At 39.8% G+C, this 6,463-nt stretch overlaps 1 long non-coding RNA gene across 1 annotated transcript in view; it reads left to right on the forward strand.

Moving 5' to 3' along the window:
- The window catches only part of LOC145457805 (uncharacterized), a 569,341-nt gene that overhangs the window by 416,664 nt on the left and 146,214 nt on the right, over positions 1-6,463 (forward strand). The window lies entirely within an intron of this gene.

A 6,463-nucleotide genomic window follows, 5' to 3' on the forward strand; every position in this document is an offset into this window, starting at 1 on the left:
TTACCTAAAGTAACAAACCATTTTCGTTGGGAAATATATTTTTCCCCCGAGTAATAAACCATTTTCGCTTGTAGATGTGATGTTTACCTGAGTAAAAATACCATTTTAGTTTTGAAATCTGACAACCGCACGCATCAATTTGGTATTTGTTGTATTGGCGACAGTTTGAAATTGATTACAACGAACAGTGACGAAAATATACACGACAACCGGTTTCAGAGTATACTCTCGTCGGTAGCATCACATCTATATCATCGGGTAACCACATGAAATAACAATATGCTCTTGTATATCGAAATGTATGCTTTGGAAAATAACGAATTTTGTGTGTCCCGGTGTGTGTGTGTGTGTGTGTGTCCGGGTTCGTGCTTTAGTTTTTCCACAGAGTGAATATGTCTGAATAAAACACCACCTCGACTTTGGTACCTTGTTGGTACATGGATAACGGTGGTCGGAAATCGATGAATTTAGGTTCCCGTCGCGCTAACAATCCCGGGTTACTTGTGATTTCCCTCACACATGTTTACTATATCGTGTCACTCTTTATTGGTCAATACATATCACACCGTTCAGTTTGAAATCGGAAACCCGAGAAAGTATTAACCGGATCCGGATATCAACTCGGAATCGAAAAACCAATGAACAATATTCAAACATGTTACACCCCGTGTAACACAGCGTTCGATTGTAAGAATTGAATTCCCAACTACGTTGATCAGACTTTCAAATCTCGTATACTCAAACATATTACGTTAATCTCAAGTCGCCCGCACCGAGTAGTAATTACTTTTGTCTTACAAAATATATCGAGTAGTAATTACTTTGTCTTGCAGAATATACCGCGTAGTAATTCCTTTATCTTACAGGATAGTAACGACTTAAAGTTGAATAAAAACGACGCATCATCGGACTACATATGCAACCGAACTAGTTATGGATTTTAGGTTGCAGTGGTTGTATGTCCTCGCGCAATCTTGTTTACTTTTCATACGTGTACTGTTGAGTTGGTCCGGTAAGTTACAAACAGATTGACTTGACAAGTTATTTTTTATTTTACTCTTTTGCGTATGGCAAGATGTTAAAATGTTGGGATGTCATAGTGATAGTATTTCTGAAACTATCTTCGACAAACGTAAAGCCGGATCGCGAATATAGTTGTAATATTTCATTACTTGTTTCAAATCAATGTGCGTATAATCTCGAAATGTGAATGGGTGAAAGTTGGCAGTCATGTTTGTCATTCCTATTTCAAATCCCACTACACCAAAGTCAAACTATTTCATTTTGGGTGATTTCAATTTACCTAAAGAACATCTCGCGAATGGATTCCGACGCTGTACTATAACATTCTTAATAATAAGGATTCGAGGATTTTCATGATAGAGTTGGTAAGAGGTAAGATGCGTGTTTTTGTTAAGAGTTTGATTTCAACTTGATAAATACAATGGCTGTATAATGTGCGTACTTGTGATTCTTGATTCTTGTAGAGCTAGTTGGTATTGATTCTATAGGCGCGAAAACAGCGGCGCGGAATGTGTGAATAATCCGATGTGTTTGAAAGTTGATGTCACGATTGTTCGTATTTTCGTTAAGACTTGATTTCAAGAATGGGTATGATGAGAATATCGGATTGTGAATCAATGTCATCGTAAAGAACTTACTTAACTCATGATATCTTACATTAAAGTATACGGATTCGTCTGTGGGAAATTAATTCTCGGTTATTTTTCGGATATTCAAATCTCGTACACTCAATGTTAATCTCAAGTCGCAAGCATTGATTTGTAGTTGTTGTGTCGTGAAAACTATCAATCGCTTTTACAGTGAAATAATTAAATATGAAGAATACAACTGATATTGATTGTTGGATTTGGTGGTTGTCCAAGTGTCGTTTGTCTACTTTCGGATACATACTCTTGTGCTATGTGAGTTACACCGGATTTACTTGGCGGTGTTTTCATAATTGACTCTTTCGAGTGTTGTAAGATGTCGAGATGTCGAGACGAATAGAGTTTGCATTTCCAGTTTCGTAAAAATAACTAGTTCGTTGATAAAGTTGTAGGGTCTCATGAGTTGTTATTATTCAGATCAATATGTGAATATTACAAGCGAGCAACACTATTCGTGGGTTCACCAGGATGAATTAATAAAGTTTACAAGTTGCAATAATATAATCAAGTAAGTTAAAATTAGGTTTAACACTTGTGAATGTTTTTGTGCTTGACGCTCTTGTGTGTTCTCTAACACGGTAAAATTTCGGGATGCGATAATGATAGCATTTTCAGAAAACTCAGGTGTAACTAAAATAATTATAGACCAATGATAGAGTTGTAAGTTTCAACGTTTGTTTCAAATCAACGAGTGAATAGTCCGACAACCAAGCGATCAACATTCCTAATATTATTGATATAAGACAGTGCTATGTCTACAGACTTTAAATAATATTATCTTGTCACGATTGCGAACAGCAGACTATTTTGTAGGCACGAAACAGCGCTATGGAACGTGCGAATAATCCAGGCTGAATCTCGGCGTGCTATTCAGGTTACGTAGGAATCAATAGGCAGCGCGAAAAGACTTGGAGTTAGAATAGAGAATGCGATATCGGTCGTTTGTCACGACTGAACTATGGCGTCTTCATGTATAACCGCGTGAGCGATCCCTATACCTGTAACGTTATCATGTCGCCGCGTCTATATCAGCTACGTTAACATGCCGCCGCGGGCTATACCCGAAAGTACGAATCATCGCCGAGTCCATAAGAATAACGATACCGTAAACGTTGGGATTAACTCGAATCGGTCATATATAATAATTTGGAATATACACATTAAGTAAGGATGAATCAGTGATCAATATACTTCATAATCAACATCACATCATGACCGCACCACAACATTATTCACTACGACACAAGAATCTGTGGGCACATCATTGCCACAGCATATACCTGAAAGGCTACCGTCATCGCTGCACAGGTACATCATCACCGCAGCCTATACCTGAAAGTGCGTCTCACCACCTCGAGTTTTCACGGCACATCATCACCACAGCCCATACCTGAAAGGGTGCCATCATCACCGCACCCATAAGAACACATGGCACATCACCGCCGAGAGGTGGGGGTCCAAAAGTACGATGTGCCACCACGGGTTTTCAGGCACATCACCGCCGCGCCCATAAGATCATAAGATCGCGTTAGCCAATGGCCTCATGCCAGCGATCTACTATACTACTCACGTCAAAAATAGAATATACCTTGAGAGGTTGGTCAAGTTGTGAAAGTATGGAAAAAGTATCAAATAGGGTATGGAAGAATGTTGCTATGGTATGGAAAAGTGTCAAATATGGTATGGAACGATTGGGCGGGTATGGAGTATGGAAGATTCTCATTCCATACCATGCCCTGTATGATGCTACTCTCTCGTGTCGCCAGACAGCATTGTTGCGTCCCAATGCCAATCTCCATAACAATGAAAAATTCGAAGCTGATTGTGGGGGTTCCACAATATATTTTAGTGATCAGTGCAGAGTCAGCTTTCGATTGATACCCATTTTACCAAATTTAATGCTCGGCAAGCCTGTCAAAAATGACCGTCAAATTGCCTGTAGCCAAATGGAAATTGTGACGTGAATCAATTTCACTGAGCCGTGAGATTTTCTTGTGTCGACACCATATAGGACTATGGTGTAACTGATATATATTCTATGTAAGCTGCATATAATGCTTCTGTAGTGGCGTTTTCGCTTCTCTAAAAAACTACTTTTTGGTCCATTTTCCCATAAACTCTTAACTCAGAGTGCACTTTTGCCTTCGCGAATTATAGAGAGTGAAACCACAACGCCGTAGACGCGTCGGTATAATGTGGCCTATGAATATTGAATATGCTCGACATTTGCTTTCTTCAGGGAATATTCAATGAAAGTATGCATAAAGTCTCAACATTTGTTACAAATGTTCTGTCTAAAATAGGAATTTTTCAATCTACTTAGAATTGCTTCGTGGGCCGGATAAAATCGTCTAGCGGGCCGGATGCGGCCCGCGGGCCGTATATCTGACACCCTGGCTTACGTTGTCGCTTGTCGGCCATGTGATTGTGTCGATGTTCGGTATCGGTATCAGCCCGCAACAATCCATATCGATCGACCTCCAGTAACACTACACATATCAAAAGTTCACATTGATAGCGCAGTTAAATATAGATTGCTAGGCAGAGTGAATTCCATGTCCCAGCTCAATTAATTGCATATCTGTCTGCTGGCACGTAGAGCTTGTAGATAGGAAGCGCCATGTTCTCTATATATAATGTACGGGATAATAAGTTATGCAGTTCAATTTACTGAATTTCCTAAATTGTTCCTTCGTGGCCAAGATCAGAAGGAAGGTTCTGTCAATTGGGGGTATTTTTTTGACCTAAAACTTTCTCCGCTGCGCGTTGATGACTGTCATCATCATCACCGCTTCTGATTCCTATCGCCTGGCTGTTACCTGTAATATTTCGCAGGAAACACATTAAGATCGCGTTAGAAACACTTTCGTAAGGCATAAAAACATTCGAGGCAGTCAATGCGCCTCGCTTTCCAGACACGAACCATCCCGTTTGCAATTTAGGCCAAAAGCGCTGCAACACCTTATGGAATTGCCGGAATTGGTGCAATTTAAAGGTCACAAATTGTCAATTGTTTTTTGTAGAATCAGAGTATTACTCGTCGTTTGCCAGCCTCAATCAGTGAAACATTTTCTGCTAAAATGCCCGAGATACTCAACTATTAGACAATATATCATCGAAGCTGCAAGGAACCATGACGTTAACATTGTATTATCAGAAATTCTTTCTAGCCCTTTCACTGCAACGCCTATTATAGAATTTGCACTCCTTTCGAATCGAATAATTTAGAAGTCTTGTTTTAATCAAACTTTCCGTCTGGTGTACAAGGCCACAGTAGCCGGGCACCAATAAAAAAACGTACCAACCAATCAACTCGTCGTTTGCAAAATCCCGACCACAAAATGATAGTGCGTGTTTCCAAGTGTGGCCTGATGTTTGATTCGTGGCAATGGGACCATGATTAGCTCCGTAAATTTCGTAAAATTATCATTTTTGCAAAAAAACTGACGAAAACACATTAAGTCACGGCTCACCTGCGAACCGCTCACGGCCCCCCAGTTGCGGATCTTTGTTATCGAGAAATTAAGATTTCCGCACTCTTAGCGAAAAAAGTCTGTGCATTTCCAACTGTGTACCACCCCTGATATACGGGTGTGAATATAGAGTACACCAATGGCACAAGAAACTAGACCCTACGTCAAACTTGTACCATGGTATGAATCGAGCAAAACATTTTAACCCAAATTATACGTGCACGTACGAAAGTTGGAAGGTGTGCAGGTGCACGTAGGCACGTAAGATTTGAGACCGCGATATAATTCTGAGTTATGTTTTGTTTCGTGTACCACCATTTTCGGTCCTTTGAGTGTGAATACATTCTTCTCGCTAAGTATGCACCATGGAGTCACATTTTCATGTCAGAATGCGCCATTGTGGCATCTGTTTGACAAATTAATCGCGTCGAGCCCTTGACACACCATCCGATATTGTTACGTGCCGACACTGGGCAATCCATATCCGTCCGCAATATTTTAAACAAAATTACCCATTTCTTCTATCGGTCCTATAAGTTTGGATATATATACATTTAAATAATGTCCTCACAACGATATATATAGAGCTTTATCACAGCCCCAAACTAAATTTCTAAGGTGTTTTCCGTCACTCGGGTATTTTGCAGCAAGACAAATCGTCGTGTCGTTTCTGCTGATTCGATAACTTTGGGGTTTAGTAGCATCCCGGAAGTCAAATCACCGTGAATGTGCAAGCGAACATGAACCGACGTCCTTTGTTTCGCTGTTCTTGGCATCTTTGAGATGCATTTTGTAATAACAAATATGTGACATCGTATGTAAAATCAGCAAATATATTGTTCACGTAGAATAAGTTCAGTGTTTTGCATTTTGAGAATACGCGATTTAATACATCTTTGTTACTTATAGGCTTATCTTGAGATTTGTGAAATTTTAAATCCGATGAGTTGTCGCGAGTGTTGATAAGCATTCAAGGCGTCAATAGAATCTGTTTGAGACCCGCTGCTAAGTGACACTGTTGTTAGGTCATCTGGTGCGTGCCCTTCGATAGTGATGTATAAACATTAGTGTTCATGAGATGTATTTTTAGATTCTTTGAAACGCGGTATAGAACAACATAATGAATGGGTATCGGTGGTATGCTAAATGGGAATCGCCATACGGCAGATTGTCTTGTCAATTGTCATGTCAAGATTGGCGACTTATCCGCTACATTCCCCGTTCTAACAAAACAAGCTATACATAACCCCCTATTTAGGTCGTGACAATAATTGACTACTCCGGAAAATCATACAAATACTTCGTCATTAGCCACTTTTG

Source organism: Botryllus schlosseri, chromosome 2 (assembly GCF_051294905.1).
Source record: "Botryllus schlosseri isolate E-star chromosome 2, Bs_hap1, whole genome shotgun sequence".
Taxonomy (NCBI): domain Eukaryota; kingdom Metazoa; phylum Chordata; class Ascidiacea; order Stolidobranchia; family Styelidae; genus Botryllus; species Botryllus schlosseri.